Source organism: Myxine glutinosa, chromosome 1, assembly GCF_964187855.1.
Source record: "Myxine glutinosa chromosome 1, kmMyxGlut1.1, whole genome shotgun sequence".
Taxonomy (NCBI): domain Eukaryota; kingdom Metazoa; phylum Chordata; class Myxini; order Myxiniformes; family Myxinidae; genus Myxine; species Myxine glutinosa.
Window position 1 is genome coordinate 195,672,092 of NC_136261.1, and position 24,213 is coordinate 195,696,304.

The window sequence follows — 24,213 nt, forward strand, 5'->3', positions numbered from 1 at the left end:
GGAAAAAAATTCAAAATGCAAAAAATTTCGATGTCATACGTCACATCGTTCGGCCGCCATATTGTTTTTTGTTCAAAAGAAAACTAAAACCCCTTTTTCTCCACAATGGCTGAACAGATCGAGACCAAACTTTGCATGCAGAATCGCATGCAATGACGAACAAAACATTCCCTCACGATGACATCGTGCGTCAAATCGTTTAGGAGTTATGACGTTTTTAAGCATAAACGTTAAATCGAATCTCCTCCATAATTTTTGAAGATATCGAGTGGAAAATTTACACAAGCGTTCCCCATGTGGGGAAGTTAAAATGTTACTTGGGAAGTTTTGATAAGTCACATGGTTTGGCCACAATAAACAATTGAACGGAAATCTTAAGAAGGTTCATTCTCTTGAACCGCTGCATTGATCGACTTGAAATTTTAATGCAAAATAGCTCTCATCAAGGAAAATAAGTGTTTAAAATTTCAACATGATTTGTTGTACGGTCTGGAAGCTAGAAGTCGTTATTGTTGAAAGAAGAAGAAACGCAAGACTTTTTCTCAGTGCATGTAACTGAATGGTTTCCTGCGCCGCAGCTTCACATACCCTGGGTGATTTTGAGAGATAAGAACATGAGGAGAAGAATAAGGTAAGTTGGAAGTTTGTGGAATTTGTAGTTTTTAAGTTATCGTCAAATAAAAAAAAATCTCACTTTTGCTGAGGGCCGTGCCTTAATTTTCACTTGACACGATTCGTGCAGTCGGCCTGTACGGGAACCTTACCTCAGGTAAGGAGAATTATATAATACTGTACACTTAGTGCGATTCATGCAGGCCCGTAGGGGATCGTTTCAAGTCGGAATTAAATTCGGCTTTCGGATTTGGTAGTCGCTAAGATTGTTGAATACTCGACCACCGCAAACCGAGCGAAAATCGGATAAAGTATGGTCGCGTTACCTCAGATCGAGAGTGGGAAATTAATTAATTAACACACAAACCTCATAGTACACGACGTGTAGGCAGCGCAAGGAGCGACCTCATGGGCTCATTTCAACCTCAAATTAAATTCTGATTTCAGATTTGGCAGTCGCTAGGGTGTACTCAGACTCGACCAAAACAAATTTGGCAAAATTCTGACTTTTTTGATGAAAATATGACACTCGCATTTTATATGGAGAACTCCCGAGTAAGCCTGAGAGAGAGAGAGAGAGTGTGTGTGTGTGTGTGTGTGTGTGTATGGGAATGTGTGTGTGTCTGGGAATGTGTGTGTGTGTGTGTGTGTGTGTGTATGGGGATGTGTGTGTGTGTGTGTGTGTGTGTGTGCATGGGGATGTGTGTGTGTGTGTGTGTGTGGGTGTGCATGTGGGGGGGGGGGGGAGGGATGTGTGTGCATGTGGGGATGTGTGTGTGTGGGGATGTGTGTGTGTGTGTGTGTGTGTGTCTGTGGATGTGTGTGAGGTGTGTGTGTGTGTATGGGGATGTGTGTGTGTGTGTGTATGGGTGTGTATGTGTGTGTGTGTGTGTGAAAAATAATCATCATGTGAAAGCAGGGTTGTATGAAAACGGAAAGGCGGAGGAATGTGGTCATCACTGCCAGCAGTTATAAAGTGGCAGTTCTCGTTTTATCTTGCCTTAGTAAAGGCAATATACATATGTATCTGAAGCAAGACAAGTGACGAAGTTGCTTCTGTGAAAATCTGCTTGGTTGGCAAAACACTAAAGGAAGGGAGCTTGTTGTTTCTCTCAGTTCAATTTATTGTTTCAACAGCAATATTGTAATGTGCAAGGCATTAGAATGTTTCCTTTTGAGTGAAGCGTAATATGCTGGCTATGTAAAAGTTCATCATACAAGGACAGTCATTCACAAGGAAAAGTCCATTCATTCCATCCTTCCAGTGTAAAAACAGTTTACATGTTGCTAAACATATTGATCTAATGTTACAAAGTAATCATTGGTCTCTTCTGTCTGTTTGCTCTGTGGCAGTGGTGGCCAATTTTTTTTTCAATTCAGTTGTTGAGCTGCTTTTTCTTGGCAACATTTGTGTCCATCCCAGGTCATCCTGGGGTATTTCAGAGTGAACCACGGCTTGTGAACGTGCCATCACCTGCAGGCCAGACCATTCAAATCCGGTGGATTACTTCTTCCCTGAAGGTGATCAGTGAGTCAGCTGGGTTTGTACCAATAATCAAATTAAATTATAGTGATACCTTATAATTTTCCTGAGACAAGCTTCGGGCCTAGAAGCTTAGAATCCAAATGCATAATACTGCTGCCTTCATCTGTATTTGAACCAGCAATATTCAATGTCTGCAAAAAATGAATAGGTAATCAACTGTAAAACTCCATTTAAAGATGCAGCTGCCCTTTCATAGTGCAATCTTTGCATTGATGGGGAAGTGAATGGCTTCCACCTGATTGGCTAGTTCACTACTGTAATATTTTATCTGTAGTAAATTGATAAGCACATATAAGGACATGGGGAGTGGGTAAGTAATTTATATGGTGATGTTTTTACTTATAAAACAGATACCTGCAATTTCTTTGTTACGCAGTGCCCATCACAAACCTGGTGATTAATGGCACATATGTGTCCTGGTTGTGATTTTTATGAGTTAAAAAAATTTGATTTAAGACTCATTATGGAGCTTGTTCTGTAATCACTTGCAGGCCGAAGACATAAGTATACGTGAGTGCACATTTCCATGAATTACAAGGAGTAGAGAGAGTGGTATTCCCCATCTGAGAGCTCAGCTCATGATGTTCGGGACCCAGGTTCTTGATTTGTCCAATCAAGCCAATCGAAGCACAGACCTCACACTAATCTTCAGCAGGCATTACCTCTTATTGAGAATGATTGTGTGACCATTGCAGCGATTCTTGGAAGGCCTTAAGTAATGCTCATTGCAATGTGCATGGCCTTCATAATAAACAGGGTACTCCAAAACTTTTGAACTCTGTCCACCAGCACACTCGGAGGAGGAAATGATGTTTAAAACAAGCGTTACGCCTATGTCCCCCGTCGGTGAAGTGATGTGAGTTGACAAAGTGGAAGACGCAAGGCGGCCATCTTGGATTTTGACGTGGCGACCCAATTTTCAATAGCATTCTTCCTTATGCCTGGATACACCCACACACCAGATTAGAAGTTGGTACTTCGCTTATTTTTCAAGATATTTCGCTCACAAGGTTCAGACATATACATGGCGGCGGCCATCTTGGATTTTGACGTGGCGACCCAATTTTCAATAGGGTTCTTCCATATGCCTAGATACACCCACACACCAAATTAGAATTCGGTCCTTCGCTTACGCACTCAAGCACGTCCGCACGCACGCACGTGCGCACGGACGGACGGACAGACGCACACACGGACGGAGGGGAAAACCATAGTCCCCCTTTCGCTCCGCGGTGCGACGGGGGACAAAAAATGTAGGTTATTGACATCCATTCAGTAGTGCAAATAATCAGCCAAATATTCCTCTCGAGCCAACAATGATGATGATAATGGATTCCGAATATGAACGATCCCAACAGTAGGCCTAATCTCTGCAGTCCTTCAATTAATTTGTTCTGTCTAACATGCGATAAGGCAATAAATATGGCACGCTTACCTATCATAATTACTAAGCTGAATTTTAATGTAATATTAAAGCGCGGCGTTACGCGCGCTGCTTGCGAGCAAGGAGGAAGCGGACAAGCGGTAACTTATAAGCGTCTTTATTTCAGGAGCTCACTGTAACACTGGCGCGCTCCGGGCTGCGCGCCCGGTGTATATCATGAGGCCACGCCTACCCCTCGGGCGTGGCCACCGCCCACTTGGTGCGCGGAATGATGTCACCACGCCAGTGGGCTTTTGTGTCCGCCACACGCGCCCCCCCAGAATTCCCGCGCACCTGGAGGGCCAGTTTGCGGGGCAGACGAATGACCCGGCCGAAGCGCCCCCTGGCGATCGGCGGCGTCCGGGGTGCAGGGATGCCAGGTGGGATGCCCCTGGCTGCCCCTAGGATGGGTGCAGGACCGGGGGGCGGCGTGGCGACGGGGCTGGGCAGTGCCGGGGGTCCGCCCGCAGGGGGGCGGCCCCGACGTGGGGGTCGGGCCACTGGCGGTGGATGGTCCACGTCGAGGTGGGCCGGCTTGAGGCGGTCTACCGAAACGCGGTCAGGAGTACCGCCGATGTCCAGGGTGAAGTGCTTCGCCCCGGTCCCCAGCACGCGGAAAGGCCCGTCGTACGGGGGCCGCAGTGGTGTCCGGTGGGCATCGTGGCGGACGAAGACGTACTCCGCCGTGCGAAGCTCCGGGGCGACGTGCGTCGGTGGGTGCCCGTGGCATGCCGTGGGCACCGGGGCGAACCTCTGGGCGGTCTCTTGCAGAGCGGAGCACTGCTGTGCCGCGGACCATGGTGCCGTGGAGTCGGGGAGGAACTCGCCTGGCACCCGCAGCGGTTGCCCGAAGACCAACTCCGCCGCGGATGCGCGCAGGTCCTCCTTGGGCGCCGTCCGGAGGCCCAGCAGGACCCAGGGGAGCCTGTCGACCCAGCCGCCGTCGCGGAGGGTGGCCCGGAGCGCGGCCTTCAATGAGCGGTGAAATCGCTCACACAGGCCGTTAGCCTGGGGGTGGTAGGCCGTGGTTCGGTGCAGCCAGACCCCGAGCCCCTGCGCGACCGCCCCCCAGAGCTCCGAGGTGAACTGGGGGCCGAGGTCGGACGAGATGTCTGAGGGGGCGCCGAACCGGGCGACCCAGGTGGCGATGAAAGCCTGCGCGACATCGGCCGCCGTTGTCGACGCCAAGGGCATGGCCTCCGGCCACCGGGTGGTGCGGTCCACCATGGTGAGGACGTAGGTGAAACCCCGCGAGGGGGGCAGAGGTCCCACCAGGTCCACGTGGACGTGGTCAACCCAGCGTTCCGGCACCGTGAACGGGGCCAACGGGGCCTGGGTGTGCCGGTGCACCTTGGCGCGCTGGCACGCGAGGCACGTCCTGGCCCAGCCGCGGACGGCCTTCCGGAGGCCATGCCAGACGAACTTGTCGGCGATCAGCCTTTGGGAGGCCCTCGCGCCCGGGTGGGACAGGCCGTGGATGGCGTCAAACACCTGGTGCTGCCAGCCCGCGGGCACGATGGGGCGAGGACGCCCGAGGGAGACGTCGCACAAGAAGGCCGCGCCCGCGCCGTCGAACGCCACCTCGGTGACGCGGAGGCCCGTGACGGCGGTCCGCAAGGCCTGGACGTCGGGGTCAGCGGCCTGGTCCGCTGCCATCCAGGCATAGTCGATGCCGAGGTGGACTGCGTGGGCGACGGCCCGGGAAAGGCAATCCGCCACCGGGTTGTCCTTCCCCGCGACGTGCTGGATGTCCGTCGTGTACTCGGACACGGCCGAGAGGTGACGCTGCTGCCGGGCCGACCACGGCTCGGTGACCTTGCCCATCGCGAAGATCAGCGGCTTGTGGTCGACGAAGGCAGTGAACGCACGGCCCTCGAGCAGATGGCGGAAGTGCCTGACCGCCAAGTGAAGCCCGAGCAACTCGCGGTCGAAGGTACTGTAACGGCGTTCGGGCGGGCGAAGCTGCCGGCTAAAGAACGCCAGCGGTTGCCAAGCTCCACGCACCCATTGCTCGTGCACCGCACCCACCGCGTAGTCCGAGGCATCGGTGGTGAGGGCGATCGGTGCATCGGGCGCCGGGTGCGCGAGCATGGTGGCGTTAGCCAAGACGAGCTTCGCGCCCGTGAACGCCGTGTCCATCTGCTCGGTCCAGGTAACGTCGCCTTTGCCCGGCTTACCTCGGAGAGCTTCGTGCAGGGGGCGCAGGAGCTGGGCGATACGGGGCAGGAACCGATGGTAAAAGTTCACCATGCCCAGGAACTCCTGCAGCCCTCTGATCGTGCGGGGGCGCGGAAACCCCTTCACCACCTCCACCTTGGCCGGCAGGGGGACGGCTCCGTGCCTGGTGACACGGTGCCCCAGAAAATCGATTATGGTGGCGCCGAACCGGCACTTTGCGGGGTTCACAATCAGGCCATGCTGGTCCAGGCGTTCGAAGAGCGTGCGGAGGTGGCGTAGGTGCTCTTCGCGGGACGCGCTGGCGACGAGGATATCGTCCAGGTAGACGTAGACAAAATCCAAGTCACGCAGGACGCTGTCCATCAGTCGCTGGAACGCCTGAGCCGCATTCTTCAGACCGAAGGGCATGCGCAGGAACTCGAAGAGTCCGAATGGCGTGATGACCGCCGTCTTCGGGACGTCCTCCGGCCTGACGGGGACCTGATGGTAGCCGCGTATGAGGTCCACCTTCGAGAAGAAGGACATGCCCGCCAAACGGGCGGAAAAGTCCTGAAAGTGGGGGACGGGGTAGCGGTCGGGAGTCGTGGCGTCATTGAGACGGCGATAGTCCCCGCACGGTCGCCATCCCCCGCCGGGCTTCGGCACGATGTGCAGCGGCGATGCCCAAGCGCTCTCTGAGCGCCGAGCGATGCCGAGTCGCTCCAGGGTAGCGAACTCCGCTTCTGCCACCGCCAGCTTCGTCGGCTCGAGGCGGCGTGCCCGGGCGTAGACCGGTGGCCCGACGGTGGGGATTTGATGGGCCACCCCGTGCTTGACGGCCCCCGCCGAGAAGGTGGGCCGCGTGAGGGCCGGGAAGCCGGCGAGGAGGCGGGTGAATGCGTCCGCTGCCAGAAGCGTACAGACCAACGTGGCCGGAACCGAACCGTTCGGCAAGCCGCTTGGCAAGCCGCTCGTTGAGCTGGGCAACGCACAAGCGAGCGAGCTGAACGTCTCGGCCTGGACAAGACGTCTGCGCTTGACGTCGACCAGGAGCCCATTAGCGCACAGGAAGTCCGCGCCAAGCAGTGCCATGGGCACGTCGGCGGTGACGAACGTCCATCGGAAAACCTGCCCTCCGAACCGCAGAGAGAGGCAGCGTTTTCCGTACGTACGGATGGGCGTCCCGTTCGCGGCAAGCAGCGTGGGGCCCCCACCCGCGGCGTGCTTGTCTGACGTGCCGGCGGGAACGACACTCACCTGCGCTCCCGTGTCGCACAGGTAACGGCGCCCGGAGAAGGTGTCCGTTATGAACAGCAGGCTGCTCGAACGGCCGGCGCTCATCGCCACTATTGAGCGCCGGCCCGGGCGTTTCCCGACCTGTTGAAGGAGCATGGCGGATGACACTGCCGAGCTTCGTGGCCGAACTTGGCGTGGAACCAGCACCAGGTGGTGGAGCTGGAGGAGCGTGGCTGGCTCCGCCAGGCCGGTGGAGTTGGCGGGTTTCCCCGCGGTGGCGGTTTTCGCCGCGGCGGTGGGCGGGGCGTGGCGGCGGTCACGAGGTGCGTATCAGCATGCTGCGTATGCTGTATAAGCTGATGCTGTGGATCAGCAGCATCAGCAGCAGCATCAGCAGCATCAGCCACGAGGGCCGTGACGGCCACGCCGACTCTCGCCCGCGTGTCCGAAGCGGCGAAGTACTTGTCCGCCTCGGCTGCCAATGCTCGGGGTTCCGTTAGCCCGGTCCCGGCCAACGCGAGGCGAACCTGCGCTGGAAGTTGGCGACGGAAAAGTGCCCGGAATAGAGAACCGGGGGCTTCGTCGCCCAACAGTGACAGCATATGGTCCATTCGGACCGACGGGCGCGTGTCACCGAGCTCGGGGAGATCCAGGAGGCGGTCGGCCCGTGCGTAGTCCGTGAGGCCGAACGTGGCTAGGAGTAGCCGCTTGAGTGTCTCGTACTTGTGGCCGTCCGGTGGGTGGCGAAGGACGGACACAACTCGAGCGGCCGTGCCGGGCCCGAGGGAGGCGACGACGTGGCAATAGCGCGTGTCATCGCCGGTGAGGCGCCGAAGCTGAAATTGGGCTTCGGCCTGGACGAACCAGACTTCGGCCTGAGCCTCCCAAAATTCGGGAAGTTTGATGAAGTTGGCCATGGCAATGGCGTCGCGTGTGGAAGGATCGCTCCGGCAGATCCAACGTCGAGGGGGTCACCAGTAAAGCGCAGCGTTACGCGCACTGCTTGCGAGCAAGGAGGAAGCGGACAAGCGGTAACTTATAAGCGTCTTTATTTCAGGAGCTCACTGTAACACTGGCGCGCTCCGGGCTGCGCACCCGGTGTATATCATGAGGCCACGCCTACCCCTCGGGCGTGGCCACCGCCCACTTGGTGCGCGGAATGATGTCACCACGCCAGTGGGCTTTTGTGTCCGCCACAATATGCTGTACTATAGGAATGCATTTTTAAGGAAAATGTAAAATAATTGGAAAAATACACATGAAATTCAAGATGTTCAAAAGCAAGCATCTGCTAAGTGGAAGATGCAGCACCCCGGGCATAGCCGAGCGGAGCATATTCACCTGCCTTTGTTGCAGCCATGCTTGACTTTATTGCAATGGCATTCATTGTATCAACATACGTACATGGTGTTGGCTTAACAGTTAAGGGGGCTGGCTTTTTAAGATCTTCGCATCTTGAGTTCGAACACCTCTTGCACCGTTAAATAAAACACCAGTTGGGTTGACTCAGCCTGTCACGCCTCCGAAGTCGGCAAAACGAGTACCAGCTTACAGGAAACAGGAGGTACTGTATCACAGCACAGCTGCACCTCCAGCAATGATGCAACCAGCAGCAATAGGCTGCATATGAAATAGTTACTGGAGGCATCTGAAAATGCGAATCCCGTCTGCGTCCGTTTGTGTTCAGACAGCTTCTTCTTCTTCCATATTGGCAACATACCGAAAACAGTTAAAAACTAGCCGAAACCCGTGGAACATCCACGGAAGGGAGGATGTGGTGTATGGATAGAGTGTACCATTATGGATGGCAGAGGGGATTTGCTTGTCCGAGTAAGAGTTAGGAAGAAAGATGAGAATGAAGAGTGCGTAGATGAACAACGATCGCCGACACCGGCACAAATGCATGCTCTGGAAGTAAAGGAAGCGAACCTTGGCACAGACTGGTTGGCAGGATTCTGAGGACGGAACTCAGGATGAACCATGAAAAGCATTTGGGGAAACCCAGTGCCGAACCAGGCTCCGTCTACGTCACAATACCGTGATGACTTCGGTGGATACACGTCCACACACTTAGGACAGTACAGTTTAACCTTCGCTCCACCAGGAACATCTGATAGACCTGCAGTCCAATCGCAACATCCCCAGACACACAAAATGAACAACTGGGCAACTTAAAATGCAAAGCCCTTTGTATTCAGACTTCTTCCGTCTGCCAAACATTAAGAAAACCGCGAAAATAAAATACAAAACATTGACGGTTTTAGGTGATTTTGACCTCAAAAGCAATATGCTTCGGTAACCCAATATGCAAATGCTGCTGAAATTTCAAATCAATCCGATTAAAATTGACTCAACACCATTGGTATCTCTCACAAAGCAGTGGACGTACAGGTGATACTGCTTTATCAATGCAGACAGGTCGACGGCCTCTCCCACCACCTCTTCTCAAGTCATTGCGGTTTCTTACATCATTCCCTCCGCAGTCCCAACAGTTTCGACGCGTTCTTCCAACAACCCAACTCCCAAAATAAAGGTTCGCAGCTCACCTGCACTCATTTGTCCCTCGTCTCCCCCACTTGTGGAACCTCGGTGCTCAGGCCATGCCTTACCGCTCTCATACTTTTATTTCCGTTCGGTGTAGAAAGAGATTGACGTATCGTTTGTCTGTTTTCAGCTCGTTATCTTTAAGCTTCCTTACGTCTCGCCACCTGCTACACCTCTCTGAGTTACGAGGATTTATGCAACGCACCCCGAGTATCGCAACGTCACTCCATTTAACTTTATTAAAATGACGATAAAGACGTTTCCTTATATATCCTAATTGAAAATGTTCAAGGGAATAAAAAGACCATTTGGTTCACACCACCCATGTTCACACCACTCGACTGTCCAATCAGCGGACGGCTCGCTTCGCCTTCGCCCAGCAGACGCCAATACGATAGCGTCGTAAGATGGCGTCGTATCGGCAGTTAATCGGATGCTTTTGGGCCCCAACGTCGGCGAATTCAGATTTTTCGAGTATGTCTGTACGTGATAAACAAAGGGCGCGGTTCGTAGATCGTAAATCCATTATTGCCGTGGGCATCGGGTCACTGGGTGTGGCGTAAAAGGGATAACAAAGTCGAGTCCTTACGCTATTATTATATAGATACAAAATGAAAATTGACGATTGCCTTGACCTTTGAGCTTTAGATCTAAAAAAAATAATCAGCTTATAGCTTTTGATTGGTGAACCAATTCTGTGACCGATATGCAAATTCTTAAAATTTCAGGTCAATCGGGCGAAAATTGACAATTTTATGCAACCTTGACCTTTCGATCTAAAAAAGACACAGCTTATAGCTTTTGATTGGTGAACCAATTCAGTGACACAATATGCTGATTCCTAAAATTTCAGGTCAATCAGATGAAAATTGATGATTTTATGCGACGCTGACCTTTAAACTTTTGACCAAATTATTAATTTTCCTTTTCCATATTCTCATAATAAAGTTTTATTGAAAATATGTTGACAAAACTCAAATGTTAAATTGAAATTTCAAGTCAATTGGATGAAAAAATGGTGATATAAGGTGACGCTGACCTTTAAACTTTTGACCTTATGACAAAATTATTAATTTATCTTCTCTATATTATCATAATAAAGTTTTGTTGAAATGTTGATGACAAAGCTTAAATGGTAAAAACGTTATGGCCAGGACAGACAGACAGACAGACACAGACAGAGAGACAGACACACAGAAGTGATTGCAATACCCCATCTCCCGGTGCGTGGGACGGGATAATGATAATTGTATCATTGTCATTCCATGATATTTTCACCACATATTTTGAAAACGAATTATAAGCATCAGAATAAATGCACCATGAATAACAGAAATATTTATTGCATGCTCGATGTTACTATTATATACGTAGTGAAACAGGTTTGAGTACTGTGTATTTTATTCCTGTTTGGAATTGACATATTTTCACATATCATTCATCATATGATCAGTGATGAAAGAAAAAAATGTGACTTGGACAAAAGACTGTACTTTAGCAATTTTATCCTATAATATATTACATGGTAACAGTTAATGTGACCCTGATAACATTTTCTGAATATTAATTCAGTAAAAAATAACTTTTGCTATTGCCATGTGTCTGGGGATCAGCGGAAACAGCCCACATAAGGTGTTCAGAAAATTAATCCACACTCTCGAAGGAAGAGAAGGTGTACCCTCTTTGTGGATATGATGCCCCCGTTCAAGGAGCCAAATAAATGGCTCTGATGGTCGACCAAACTAAGCTGAGCAAAATAGGAGGCAAGAACTGACAAATGGACATCAGATCACAAAAGAGTACAATACTTGATTACAGAAAAAGATGTCATTGCAATTCTAAACTTTGAGATCAAAATCAGAATTGTATAACAACTAAACCAAACAAGCCTTAAATTTATCTTAAGTTTATCAACACCTAATACTTTTGCAAGTATGGCTAACAAATGACGGTAGGCTCATACAGTCACGTGAAAAAGTAAGTACACCCCATGCAAAGTTTTGACTTTTCAACATATGTATTTCAACATACAGCTATTTGATCTTCATTTCAACAATATTGATATATAAAGGTGATATAATATAACAAATATCATGAAACATTTACATTTTGTAGTCCATTGCATAATTTAAATAAACATAAATGCAAATTTTGCATGTGGAAAAAGTAAGTACACCCTTGGCTCTAATAGGTGGTATTACCCCCTTTGGCAGAAACAACCTCAAGTAGGCGTTTCTTATAACTGTCTACCAGTCTCTGACATCGACTGGGAGAAATTTCTGCCCACTCCTCCATGCAGAATTATTTCAGCTGTGCGATGTTTGAGGGGTTTCTTGCATGCACAGCTCGTTTCAAATCCCCCCACAACATCTCGATGGGATTTAGATCCGGGATTTGACTTGGCCATTCCAGAACCTTCCATTTCTTTCTTTTCAGCCATTCCTTGGTGGATGTACTGGTATGTTTAGGGTTATTGTCATGTTGCAAGGTGCACCTTCGGTTGAGCTTCAACTTTCCGACAGATGGCCTCACATTATCCTCAAGCACCCTCTGGTGCAATGAAGAATTCATAGTGGATTCTATGATGGTGAGCTGCGCAGGCCCTGATGCAGCAAAGCTGCCCCAAACCATAATATTTCCACCACCATGCTTTACAGTTGGTATCAGGTTCTTGTGGTCAAATGCTGTCTTTGGTTTTCGCCAAACATGTCTTCTGGTACTGTGGCCAAATAGCTCTACCTTTGACTCATCTGTCCAGAGCACATTGTTCCAGAAGTGCTGGTCTTTGCCTAGGTGTTCATTGGCAAACTTTAGTCTTGCCCTGATGTTCTTTCTGGACAGTAAAGGTTTCCTCCTGGCACACCTCCCATGTAGATCAAATTTGTGCAGCCTCTTTCTAATGGTAGACTCGTGCACTTTGACATCAACAGTGGCAAGAGGTGTTGGTAGGTCCCGTGATGACATTCTGGGGTTCTTAGAGACTTCTTTCAGCATCTTGTGGTCTGCACTTGCTGGGGCGGCCTAGCCTGAGCAAGTTGGCAGTTGTTTGGAATCTTCTCCACATGTAGATGATCTTCCGCACAGTCGAATGATTGATTTCAAATTGTTTGGAGATCTTTTTAAATCCCTTCCCAGACTCGTAGGCATCTATAACCTTCTTTCTGAAGGCCTCAGAGAGCTCTTTTGATCTAGGCATGGTGACGCCGCACACTTCAACAACAAAGAGCAAACCAAACTAAATGTCTGACGTTTAAATAAGACAGGTTCCTCCAAGATCCTCTATAACGATGTTCTAATCATTTGCACCTGAGCTGGTGCACCTGATTCTAATTTTAGGTATTTGAAGTTGTGTTAAATGTAGGGGTGTACTTACTTTTTCCACATGCTAAATTTGCATTTATGTTTATTTAAATTATACAATGGACGACAAAATGTAAATGTTTCATGATATTTGTTATGTTATATCACCTTTATCTGTCAATATTGTTGAAATGAAGATCAAATAGCTGTATGTTGAAATATGTTGAAAAAGTCAAAACTTTACATGGGGTGTACTTACTTTTTCACGTGACTGTACATATATCTGTGGTAGAATAGTTAATATACTGCAATCTGCATCGTGCTTGCCGGACTTTGGGCAATTGGGCTGGTAATGGGCGAAGAAGAAGAAGAATGGGACTCCAAAGGTGTCAAGCAGTTACTGTTGCTTTGTAAATTGGTAACAGTGATGGCATCTTTGAGGTTGTGGTTTCAACTCCAGCTGAAGGCAGCATTATTAAGGATTTGGAATCAAAGCTTCAGGAAGTTTAGATAGATTGAGGCAAGCTGCCATGTCACAATTGGCCATATCACTACTTCCATGCTACTGCCATAATGAGCACTTTCCACTTCAGAGACGAGGCTGTACAGGTAAGTTGGCTTGCAGTGACTTAAGTGACTCGCACAATTACAAAGGCTGTCACGAGATCCTCTGCAAATGGGACCGCAGCTGCTGGCAACTTCAGCCATAATCCAAATGACTTGTGCCTTTGTAATTCACCAACTGTGGCCAATGCTTTGCCATTTGTTCACTCTGTGTACCAACTGCAGCTTTCTCAGAGCACCACATCTCATTAACCTACAACACCCAATTCTCTCACCACCTGTTTTTAACCTGCCCCCTTCTCAAGCCTGTCATAACTTCTAACCTAAGAGCAGATTTCTAACCTATGATTAACTTATTCCCTCGTCTTTGCAAGCTAATTGGACAAAAATTGTCTCCGCCAAATATGGAGTAAGGTCGTACTCCTTATGTTGGGATGGGACAGGAAAAAATGGCTGCCACATCAATTGTGTACAAAATGGTATGCTTAAAAACTACTATAGAGTGAAGTAATAAGCCTTTAACAGCCATAACTTTTGTACTCGAATGTTTTCATAACTAACAAGAATGAACAAGAATAACCGCACTGTCGTCACAACCTGCGACAAAATCCATTAACGGGCCGAATGGAAAACATACATTCAAAGTACTCTTAAAATATGAACTGTGTGATTGGGAAACACGCATTTAATGTGCTACTAAAGGATTAACTCGACACCTGTCATCCATGTTACCCTCCCCACATTTACATCAGAATGAGCTGATTCGTCACACGGTCACGGATTGTTTAAGCATAATATGGGGACATTCAAAAATTACGTAACGCTATTTGTTTAGGGAGCCGCATACCGAGCATGCTGACAAGTTTCAATAAACCTTACTAATAATATTTATTCCACATTGATTAGATTTTTCAGGGTCCCTCATCATGAGTAACACTCGACCCAAACAAAGCCAATGGAATTTTGACGCATACACACAGGCAGTGTATAATCAGCAGAGACCTTCAGGCCTGATGTCTAAGGCCCATCAGAAAACCAAGGCGGCAGTCATATTATTCCGTCTGGGTGCCATGGTGAGTGGGGTCAAGTGAAAAATGTGGGTGGGGTCCGGCAGCTATCCGACCAATTGGTGCACATTTCAAAAATCGACCCTGAACAGGAACCACAACAAAAACAGCAACAACAACAACAACAATGTGGAGTTCTTGTAGACCTGAGACACATCGCAGGTAAAAAGACAGCAGAATATATAGCTAATGTACCAAATTGAGAAATCACAAAATTGCCAAATTGTTCATCCACCGAATACGTGACTTTTAAAATGAGGCATGAATGCTCACAAAGGCCATTTGCACATGTGCTGTGTGTGTTTACACTTTTTCAGTTCAGCTCATCGGGGACTTTTAACCTGACATTGCTAGCATGAAAGTTGTGATTCAAATAGTCTTTTAAACATAAGCTTCAGCATTTGGACAAAAGAGTGGCTAATTCAAGGTGGTTAATAATAATTGGTTGTGTTCATGAATGAAAATCACACTAACGGAAATATAGGAATGTAATAAATAGTTGTGGAAGAGAGTCGTCGGGTTCGTACCATTTCCTGTTAATACAATTAGCTGGTGGCCATGGTTATAACTTATAACACACATACATACACAAACAAACTTATGCTTCTCCTTTCACCAATAGATGCAACAATTGAGTATAATTTCTCATGGCCCCGGAACCAAACAAAAAATATATAAGTACTTACAATGGCACTCGCAGCTCCCACAATTCCCACTTCACCCTCACCACTTTCCTCCCAGACATGATTAATAATAAATATCATCATTTTGAATTTAACCTGTGCAGCGACAAGCCCCAGATATGACCTTCCCATCGGTGTTAAGAAGCATGGAGGTTTGGTTAGAACGCACCATGTTTGGCTTTTTACGAGCACACATCGCCGGGTGTTTTTGCAATACGAACTGTAACATATCGACTCTTTGAATGAGCTTATCAGGAAGTTTTCCAACTGTTTCATTGTGCAGAGGCACACCCCTTTCTCACAGGTACATTTGCAAGTACTTCCAGATTGTTTTAAAGTTTTTTTCAGTCGTTCAATGCTCCACCCCTTATCTGGCAGGCATGAAATACAATTATCTGGCAGGCATGAGCAATTGGGGTGGAAATGCCTTATTTTTAAAGTCCCGCATTGTTGATAAATGTCATGCAACCTAGCACAATGGTGGCTGAAGCAATTACAATGATTCAAACAAAAGGAAGCGACATTGCCAAAATCAACACTCTCTGCTCACCTTCACTCTTTCATTCCTCTGAAACAAACTCCCTCACGCTCTTCAATCCCTCTCCTCCCTCCAGGTCTTCAAAGGAGCTGTTCACCACCATCTCTCATCTTCCCCCATCCAAAACCTTGATCTTTTCTACCCGTATTAAAACACCCCAAACTCACCTCCTTCAAATTCCGTTTTCTTTCCTGAAAGCCTCTGTCGTGTCCATCTTGTGTACCCTGCCCCAGCCATCTCTCTTCCACAAATGTCCCTGTTCTCCACTGTTGTTGTACATCTCTCTCTCCCCCTCTTTTCCATCTTTCTCTTTACTTACATGTTCTATGTGCTGCTCTTATACGAGCCTCGACTAAGTATACATAATCAAAGACTTCAAAAAAGATACATGCTACTTCCTTCCTTGAGCCTCAGCATTTAAAAGATAGAGAATGGACAAACTATGCTGGGAAGGCAATGGCAAACCACCCAGCATAATCCTTGCAAAGAAACTGCTTCGGCAGCATCAACGCTTTGGAGAGTACAGCACATCAATTCAAATCAATGTACTTGTCAGGTGTTTATTCAATTGCACTCAATTTCAAGATCATACTGTAACTACCATTTCATACACACAAAATCAGACACATTCAATTTACAGTTCACATCACTGACATCACTGACATTTCTGGATAAATAAACTTAGTCATAATAAGTTAAGATATGGCGCTTTTAGTAATGTACATGCTAGTAATGTATAATGTGCATGTACACTGCCTTCAGAAAGTTTTCACACCCCTTGATTTTTTTCACATTTTGTTGTGTTACAGCCTGAATTATAAATGGATTCAATTGAGATTTTTGTCATCGATCTACAGATAATACCTCATAATGTCAATGTGGAATTTTTTTTCCGAAACTTTTACAAAATAATAAAAAATGAAAAGCTGAAATGTCTTGAATCAATAAGTATTCAACCCCTTTGCAATGCCACTCTAAATGGAGCTCAGGTTTTTTTTTGTATACTTCGTCGAGGCTCGTCTAAGAGCTAACACATATAACATATAATAAAGGAAGCGGGAGACAAGAGGGGGAGAGAGAGGGAAGCACAATAACAGGAGGGAACAGCGACATCAGGAGATCTGTGGAAGGGAGAGGCGAGGTACTCGGGATAAACAAGATGGACATCAGGTGCATCCAGTTTCCTTTGATTATTCTTGAGATGTCTCCACAACGTGATTGGAGTCCACCTGTGGCCATTTCAATTGATTGGACATGATTTTGAGAGAAACACACCTTTCTATATAAGGTCCCACAGTTGACAGTGCATGTCAGAGTAGAAACTCCACCATGAAATCCAAAGAACTGTCCATAGAACTCCTCCCCTCCACTCCCCCATCTCTCCCCGCCCCTCCTCCCTCTTCCCCACCCTATCCTCCCTTCTATTCCCTCTCTCCTTCCCCTCCCTCCCCCTTCTCCACCCTCTCTCCCCCTACTTTCCCTCCACACCCCTCCCCTCTCTCCCCCTTCTCCACCCTCTCTACCCCTTCTCCACCCTCTCTGCCCCGACCGTCCCTCCACTACTCCTCCCCTTCCACTCCCTCCCCCACCCACCTCTCCCCTCCCCAAATCTCCGCCTCCCCTCCCCCTTCTAGCACCAAGAGACGTGACAACTAATTGGCCAATCAGTGAAGCGACGGATAGACTTTTCTAGTCGTCCTATACCGTATATCGTTTTTGGCCCTATCACTCCATGGTGAAGAATCACTTTTAAAATTCTAGTATCTGGATCCAGATCTTCATCAAAATCGAATCAATCCATCCTTGTCACACAACCTACTTGGCCACCAGTTTCATTCAAATCAATCCATAACCCTTTCAGATACCCTGCCCACAGACAAACAGACAGATGAATAAACAGGGATGAATACATAGGTAGCGGAGGTAAAGATACCAGATTATTAATTTATAACCAATAGAAACTCCCGTTCCCTACAGGAGCGTAATACCCCTTCTCTCTGGCAGGGGTCAGTGATGCCCCATCCTGGTATTTCTATTTTTTCAGTTGATGGATTTTCAGTTTGATTTGATGGAAAATTAGGGGCCCATGGGGAGCTGAAAGGTCTGATAACAAGATTGGAATTCGCGCAGTGTAAACTATACACAAAGAATTAAGTTAAGCACCCCCTAATATATATTCTTTGTGTATATGTATTCCTTTGTGTATATGTACGATGGTCCCTCCAATAGCCAATCTGGATGAATTGGAACGTGCATTACATCGGGAATGGAACAACCTGCCACAGCAACGCATACGACGGCTTACAGGGTCTATGAGACGTAGGGTTGAGTCAGTGATCCGATCACGTGGGTCCTACACACGTTATTGACGCAAAGATCGCTAGAGGTCTTCTCAGAACAATGACTGTACGTTAGAAAACATAAACGTCATCCACACTGTCCGTGATGGACCTATAGCTCCATACTTAAATTGAGGTGAAAAGATGCCTAAAATTCCCAATAAATTTCACCTTAAATTATTCAGAATAAAATATTGAAAACGGCATGATTGTTATGTTTTTATGTGACCATAATATCACTTCTCCAGAAAATATAGCAATATCATGGGTATATTACACTGTTTTGACGACAACAACCTTGTAATGTGCGAGGTGGTAAAAAAACGGGGGGGTGCTTAACTTAATTCTTTGTGTATATGTAGGATGAGTGGGTCCTGAATTGATGAAAAGTGGATCTAAAGTGGTTTAAAGGGTATGAGGTCTAAAAGGTGCAATGGTCTAAAAAGGGTAAAACGTTGTTTAAAGGGTCTTAAAGGGAATAAAAGGGTCCTAAAAGACTAAAAAGATCTGAAGGGGTCGCTTTTAGTAACATCAATGTTCAATTCAATGGTCTAATAGTCGAAAAGGTTTATGGGGTCTGAATGTCCAAATAGTATATTCCAATAGCTGGGGTCTAAATGTCTAAACTCTAAAGGGTCTTGGTCTTATGGGTCTCAAGTTTGTTTATATAGGGGACTAAAGGGTGTAAAGTGCTGAAAGCATCTTAAAAAGGACTGAAAAAAGGAATGAAAGGACTGTCCCCTCTGTGTTACCCTGCTCCCCAATAATTACATAAAGCGGTCACATAAATTATGATTAAGATCAAAAGAAACAAAGATGTTAAAAAAAAATTTTTTTTTTTTTTTTGTATACTGAATCGAGGCTCATGAAAGAGCTAACATTTATTTCACAAACAAATCAACCAGACAAACAAAATATATAAAAAGAGGGAGCGGAAGACAAGATGGGGAGAGAAGGGGAAGCACACAAACATAACATTTGAGAGCAGGGAGATGTGTGGGAGGGAGAGGGCTTGGGGGGAGGAGGCGTGGGAAGGAGGGGGGGGGGGGGGAGGGTGGGAGAAGTATAAAACACAAGGACACCAAGGACTTCCCGGACAGAAGTTGGTATTTCAAAAAAGTGTATTTGGGGTGAAATTAGCGGGGGTAGAAAAGATCAAGGTTTTGGATGGGGGAAGATAAGAGATGGTGGTGAACAGCTGTTTTAAAGACCTGGAGGGTGGAGTGGGACTGAAGAGAGTGAGGGCGTTTGTTCCAGAGGCGGGAGAAAAGAGGAATGAAGGAGTGAAGGTGAGCAGAGTGTCTTGATTTTGGCAGTTTAACCATAAGAGGGTTGCAGGCAGATCTTGTGCGACCTGTAGGAATATTTGGGGGACAGAGCCCAGAGAGGGCTGGGGGGGCACGGCCAGAGAGGAGTCGGTAGAAGACGGAAAGACCACCAACCTGCCTGTGGTGAGTGAGTGAAAGGCCCTTGGAGTTAGCTTCATCGCGGGAGATTCCAATGATTCTGAACGCTTTGGTTTCAACAGCGTGAAGACGAGCCAGGTGTGAGGCAGGAGCACCAGCCCAGAGGGGAGAGCAGTATTCCATTGAGCTGTGGATGAAAGCCTTGTATGTGGTGAGGAGCTCAGGTGTGCCAAGGAAGGACTTCGCACGACGGAGGATGCCCAGTCGGCGACTGGCTTTGGAGGCCAGATTTGAAATGTGGTTTTCCCAGGAAAGATCATGGCAGATAGTGAGACCCAAAAGCTTGAGTGACAGAACTTCTTGGAGAGGATTATTCAGAAAGTGGATGGGAGGGTTGTCCAGTCGGTCTTTTCGGAGAGACATCGTAAGAGTGTGAGATTTGTCAGGATTGAAAGACATGTTCCACTTGTTTGCCCAGTCGGTGATTTTGTCCAGGTCTGCAGAGAGTGAGGAGGCTGCAGACTGCCGATCTGAGGGATGAGGAATGGAGCGACAGAGAGTAGAGTCATCAGCAAAGAGATAGAGAGGATTTTCAAGAGAGTCAGACAGATCATTGATGAAGACCAGAAAAAGCACAGGGCCCAGAACACTGCCTTGGGGAACTCCAGCCTGAACAGTAAAGGAGATGAGAGAAACCCATTCAGGGCCACACGTTGACTACGACTAGAGAGGAAGTCCGCCAGCCATGCGTGGAGATTTCCATGGATACCAAAGGAGGAGAGTTTGGTGAGCAGAGCGGGGTGCCAGACAAAATCGAAGGCACATGATATGTCGAGGGAGACAGCTCTAATTTCCTGTTTGGCATTGAGGACCTCCATCCATTGTTGAGAAAGCAGAAGCAGCATGTCCAGAGTAGAGTGACCAGGTCTGAAACCAAATTGATGATCAGAGATCAAGCCATTGGAGAAGAGGAAACATTTCATATCTGAAGCAATGATGGATTCCATGACTTTGCTGATAATTGGGAGAAGGCTGATTGGTCTGTAGTTGCTAGGATCTGTTTTTGCACCTTTTTTGTGCAAAGCGGTGATGTTGGCTGATTTCCAAGCAAATGGCAGATGACCTTGAGCAAAAGAGAGGGTGAAGAGAACAGAGAGAGGGAGTGAAAGAGCGGAAGAACAGGATTTTAGGACCCGTGGGCTGATGCCGTCAGGTCCAGTTGCAGAATCAGAGTCGAGGGTTGCCAGAAACTTTTCCACCTTGTCAGGAGGAAAGGACACAGAGTCCAGGAGCAGCTGGGTATGACTGGGTACGGTGAGTACAGAGAGGGATGGGTTTGGGACACAAGATTTAGAGACAAACACAGAGTTGAAGCATTCAGCTTTTTCACGTGCGGAGTCAGCCGTGTAGCCGTTTGAGGTGAGGGAGGGGATGGAGGGGGAACAAACACCAGAAACAGATTTGACCAGACACCACCAGGATTTGGAAGAGGGAGACAGATAAGAGAGTTCGGTCTTGAGAACGGAGAGATATTGTTTCCTGGCTCTCCTGAGGGTGGACACACACCTGTTTCGGGCTTTGTGAAAGGAAATGAGATTTCCTTCCGTTGGATTTGCTTTCCAGGAGACGAAAGCAAGTTGTTTCTGGGCAACAGCCTCACCACAAGATTCAGTGTACCATGGACGGGAGGAAGGGTATGACAACTGAAGACGAGATGGGATAAATCTGTGCATGAGAGAGAGAGCAATTTAGTTTGGAAGAATTCCCAGGATGAGATGATGTCAGAGGCGGTAGAGATGGGAGACCAGTCCAGATGATTGATGGCTGCTTGAAGACCGTGCCAGTTGGCCTGAGTGAAATACCAGACTCATCGACGCTGAGGAGGCTCTCTGAGAATGGTCAGAGAGATGTCCACTTTAACAAGCACATGATCAGATGAGCCGATTGGAGCAGAAGAAGAGCAGCAGACATTTTCAGGGAAGTTAGTCATAACCAAGTCCAGAAGAGAAGATGCTCCGTTGACTGAGATCCGGGTCGGGAAATTGACAGATTGTGTAAGTCCCAGTGAGTCGCAGAAGTCCTTTGCTGAAGAGCCATGGCTGGTGAGAGAGGTACCCACACCCAGCCAACTGGCATGGTGACAATTGAAATCACCACATATGAGGAAGAGAGAGTTGGGATGGGTAGATAGAAGTTGGTCCATATTATCAGACAGCGAGATGTAGATGGCGTCATCACTGTTTGGTGGACGGTACAACACACATATGAACAAAAGGTTGGAGCGAAGGGGCAGCCGTAGCCAAAGGTATTCCTGGGGGTGAGGTGGAGAGAGGGCCGTGCAGGGCGAGTGAGGAAGAGAGTTTTTTTAATAAAGATAGCAACCCCACCTCCAGAACGAGGCTCAGGTCTATCATACCGGAGGAGGGAGTAACCTGGGAGAGATACCAAGGAATCAGAGACATCATGAAGGAGGAAAGTTTCTGTTAAGCAGATCACGTCTGGTTTGTCAGAAGCAACCTGTATGGAGAGATCAGTCAAGTTTGAGCGAAGGCCCTGGATGTTTGAGGTCCATTCCGTTAATGAAGAGGAAGGGGGAGCATCGGATACAGAACAGGGGGGGGGGGGGAGGGGTAGGGTAAGGTGTGGAAGAGGAGGGAGAGGTAGGGAGAGCTGTTGAAGGTGTGTTAGAGATTTTAGAATAGCTTGGAGAAAGGGAAGAATGGGGTGGACAAAAGGTTTGATGGTGATTGGGTGGGGCACAGTAAGGTGTTATTTGAGGAGGGGGAAGAGCGAGGCAGAAGGTTGAGGGAGCTGAAGGTGAAAGTTGGAAGGGGGAAGAAGCGGGGAGGACGCTTTGAGGAGGAGGGGTGAGAGGGGAGTCTAGGAGGGGAGGAGCGAGGGAGAGTCTCAGAGGGGAGGGGTGTGGGGGGAGTTTAGGAGGGAAGGGGCAAGGGGGGAGATTTGAAAGGGATGGGTGATGGGGAAGATTTGGAGGGGAGGGGCAAGGGGGAATATTTGAAAGAGATGGGTGATGGGGAAGATTTGGAGGGGAGGGGCAAGGGGGAATATTTGAAAGAGATGGGTGATGGGGAAGATTTGGAGGGGAGGGGCAAGGGGGTAGATTTGGAGGGGAGGGGTGATGGGGAGGTTTTGGAGGGAAGGGGTGATGGGGAAGATTTGGAGGGGAGGGGTGAGATTGGATTTTGAAAAGTGTACGATTAATGGGAAAGGAACATTTATTGCAAAAATGAGTTTCTTGAGACCTTCGAGTCAAAAATACGTTTGAGGATGCTGAAGGAGGGGTGGAGTGCAGGAGAGTTTCGGGAATGTAGAAAAGAGGAACTGTAAGAGATGGAATTTTTTTTTGGAATGAATAGATTTGGTGAGCAAGTCGAAAGCATCCTTTTATAGAAGAAGAAGAAGAAGAAAAAGGTGTTATAATATACGACAGAATACAGTTCTTCAGGGGAAAGTTTAAACCTTTTTAACAACGTGATCACGAACAACGTGGTCGAAGAACGAACGAACAAATAAGAACAACGAATAAACGAATAAGAGCAGAGAAGGAAAGATTTTTTTTGTTTTTTTTTCTGAGTTGAGATTTTAAACAAGGAAGTATGGGGTGAAAGACTGGGACAAAAAACAGGGAACGAAAGTAATTGCAGCGCAATCGACGAACCACTGAGAGAAAAACAAAGCCTCAAGGTTGGACACGGAAGCCTACTAGGCCTCAGAATAAGCGACACGAATTAACCGACGATTTTGTATGCAGGTATGAAAAATTAACACCGAGAATCTTACTAAAGACACACTTTAAGTATACACACCGAAAGATAGATACAGTTACGACAAAAACACAATTGTGAAAAAATTACTTAACTTCGAAAGCGTGAGCGCATGGACAGCTTCGAAAGAACTTGACCTCCAATCTGAAATTAAACAACCCGAGACAAAAAATCTCGTGAGATGACAGAATCTCACGATGTGTGATGTACATACAAACACTGATTACAATTTGAGTTAATTTGATAATTATCTCACCACCTGGATGGAAATTAAAGGAAGGGGCTCCATAGATTTTTGTGCATCAACGTCATGAATCATATTGCCGAGTTTCAAAACGATCCGATGAGTTGAGTGCCTCGGTCTATACTTTTGTGCTGGGTTTGTGTGTCCTTGTTCAAGCAGCATCCTCTTGTATGTGTCATTACCCTCGCCAGAGGGGAGGGTATTGCATTTGAGTTTGTTTGTTTGTTTGTTTGTCCGCACAGAATAAATATGATTTTCTCTGCAACCGTTGGTCCGATTGACAGGAAATTTTCACCATAGGTGCAACTCCATCTGTAGATTTTTTTATGATAATTATGATGTCACAGGTCACGTGGTTCGGCCGCCATCTTGGGAAAACCTTTGCACCTCTATATCTCTGAAAGCGCTCAATAGAAAAAATTGAGACATGGCTCATTGTAAAGAACTCTCCATGGGGAATAAAATATGTTAATGATTATGTCATAGGTGCCTCCATTATGACGTCATAATTCGACAAGTACAAAACTTCATCCGATAAAGATGAAATTTATTGAGCATAAGCCTGGCATTGGCTTAGCGGTTAGGGTGCCGGCTTGGGATCCTAGGATCCAGGGCTCGAATCCCAGTCGATCGCTGAATTAACGCCAGGGGGGTTGACTCAGCCTGTCATCCTTCCGAGGTCAGCAAATTGAGTACCAGCTTGCTGGGATGAATGATCACGGTGTGTACCCTGATTCAGAATAGGCACACTGTATCGCTGCGCATCGTA

At 47.6% G+C, this 24,213-nt stretch overlaps 1 long non-coding RNA gene across 4 annotated transcripts in view; it reads right to left on the reverse strand.

Moving 5' to 3' along the window:
- Positions 1-1,712: 1,712 nt before the first annotated feature.
- LOC137432589 (uncharacterized) overlaps positions 1,713-24,213 on the reverse strand; it is a 247,969-nt gene continuing 225,468 nt past the window's right edge. For 3 of the 4 annotated variants that reach the window (XR_010985527.2, XR_010985528.2, XR_010985524.2), the window contains 2 exons: positions 2,190-2,289; positions 1,713-2,086 (listed from right to left, as the gene is read on the reverse strand). This is a non-coding gene — a long non-coding RNA (uncharacterized LOC137432589). Of the gene's footprint in view, positions 2,087-2,189; positions 3,493-24,213 lie in introns of those variants that run through there. The other variant, XR_010985522.2, reaches the window with a different exon arrangement.